This window comes from Aplysia californica, unplaced genomic scaffold (assembly GCF_000002075.1).
Source record: "Aplysia californica isolate F4 #8 unplaced genomic scaffold, AplCal3.0 scaffold01076, whole genome shotgun sequence".
Classification (NCBI taxonomy): domain Eukaryota; kingdom Metazoa; phylum Mollusca; class Gastropoda; order Aplysiida; family Aplysiidae; genus Aplysia; species Aplysia californica.
The window spans coordinates 70,521-72,951 of record NW_004798346.1 but is presented as its reverse complement, the minus strand read 5'-3'; the positions used below and the strand labels follow the sequence as shown (position 1 = coordinate 72,951).

The following is a 2,431-nucleotide window of genomic DNA, read 5'->3' as shown; positions in this document are numbered from 1 at the left end:
TCTCTCTCTCTCTCTCTCTCTTTCTCTTTCTCTCTCTTTCTCTCTCTCTCTCTTTGTCTCTCTCTCTCTTCCTCTTCTCTTTCTCTCTTTCTGTCTTTCTGTCTTTCTCTCTCTCTATCACTCACACACACACACACACACATGAACACACACCCTCACACACATACTCGCACATATTATTATGCATGTATTCAGACATGCTCTTATTCAGAACAAAAACAAACTAACTCAGAATCCAAAAGAGTTGGTCAGATAAAGAAAAAGAGGTAAAAGAATAGATAATTAACATCCAATAAGAAGTTGCTGTTGAGTGGGCTGGATTTGAGCTGAGTCGGTATGAGAAAAAAATGTCTTCGAGAAATTCCCAACCTGCAAGTGCCTAATGTAATAAGACGCTGTCACTGGAAATTATCTGCTCGATGTATAAGGGCAAGGCATTAAATTGAGTGATTTTTGTGGAATGCAAACTTCTATCAAGCGCTGGGACTCATCGCTGGGAACATTAAGATTTACTTACTTGTTAATAATAACATCAGAGAAACTTCCCCAAAAAAGTGTTTGTTTATAGACTCGAAGACATTTCTGTAGCTAGTACCTCAGTGGCCTCTTTTTCTCAGTTTACCCCATCCACTTACCCTGGATAAATAAAAATATCCCGCCTAACGATTGGGGCTAGAGTCAATGAATAGACACGTGAACGAGCAGGATTCACAGCGCTTCAAATAGTGCCATAGTAAACTTAAACGTTGACACTGATTAAATACCGTGGGCACTTAGTTTCAGTTTATTACCCTGTCTTTTATCCTTTCTCTTTGTTTCGCATTCATCACAGCCACTAGGCCAAGTGTTCCGCCTTCGAAATGCCCTGTTTATGTCTGGAAGGGCGTTAGACTTTTAAATTAATCAACAAATATCTCCGTTTACTGGCCATTCACGTCTCTAGCTGAACAGAATTACGTCACAATTTGTCCTGGACGTCGCAGTGATGGAACATTCGCAAAGAGGTGAACACGTTGTGATTACAACGATAACTATGGCATAAACCTAAAAAAAAAGAAAAGAAGCAAACAGTAAAAAGAGTTGTAGAGCACTGAGAGTTTAATGCCGGTCCAGCCATTGAGGCGTGAGGCGGGTTTTGTGTTCTGTTTATGAAGATTGATATCGTTTTTTTAGGCTCACGTCGCTTTTCGCAGTGCGTGAGGAGAAATGGCCCAGAGGACTTATTTTCCCCTTCAGGCCGTAAAGAGATGAACGGCGCGAAAAGTCTGAAGGGTGTGAAAATTGTGTCTGAGAAGCCGGCGGGTACTTTACTTGAGCCGGAGACCACTTTGTAGATTTTCGGCCGTAAATTATTGTTGAGGGAGGGGGCGTTATTCTGGATGGATTATAACATCGGTCGATGAATGCACGAGAATTGAGCAATCCGTCTTATTCGCTCAGGAAAACAGCGGGCAGTTTATTGCAAGTGGTGATATTAGGCCTTCAGACAGCAGTGGTAGGATTAGAATAGCGAAATAGCCGATTTACGCACAACATGCCGTTTTTGAGTGGATATATTATTTCTGATTTGAGCATGTGGCCAACAGTTTCTGGACGTCAGCTGTTGTTGGGAGATTCCCGTATAGGAGTGTTTGGCTGTCTTTATTTTATTTTGTTGGGGGCTTGTTGTTGTTGTTGTTGTTGTTGTTTTTGTTGTTGTTGTTGTTGTTGTTGTTTTAGTAGTAGTTGTTGTTTTTGTTGTTGCTGTTGCTGCTGTTGTTTTTGTTGCTGTTTTTGTTGTTGTTGTTTTGTTGTTGTTTTTGTTGTTTGTTGTTGTTGTTTTTGTCGTCGTCGTCGTCGTTGTTGTTGTTGTTGTCGTCGTTGTTGTAGCTGTTTTTTTTTTTGAAAGGGGGGAGGGGGGGGAGGTTAGTTCGGAAACAATGTTCTTGTTATTCTTTCGTGGACGTATTGAATCTTTCTCTCAGTTCTTTTTTCACAACCCCGTCGGCAAAGTCCCGGGGCAAGAACGAAAGAACAAGTACAAGAAGAATAAGAACTAAGATGATCTAGAATAAGAAGAAAGATTTGTTCTTGTTCCCCACACCGTTATGTAGACAGTGTACAGGGCAATATCGTTATTGGATGACTTTTGTCCCGGGTGGGCGATACAGAAGGTTCTTTAGCACTGGGACTGTGCACGGGAGGGCAAGGGGAGATAAATATCTCGGACTGCCACTATGATATTGATACCGTTGTCACTGTAGCTTTCGTGATTAATGTCTAGGATCTGTGCTTTGTTACTAGGTGGTTCTCAACCGTGGCCTTGGAAGACGCAGATGCATGATACGAGAAATTATGCATGTACACGGAGAAAGAAAGAGGGAGGGAGAAAGAGAGAGAGACACCCACACACACGTACACACACACACACACACACACACATACACACACA

General features: G+C 41.9%; 1 protein-coding gene across 1 annotated transcript in view; it reads right to left on the bottom strand.

The window, feature by feature from the left end:
• LOC101862621 (vasopressin V2 receptor) overlaps positions 1–2,431 on the bottom strand; it is a 17,474-nt gene that overhangs the window by 1,921 nt on the left and 13,122 nt on the right. The window lies entirely within an intron of this gene.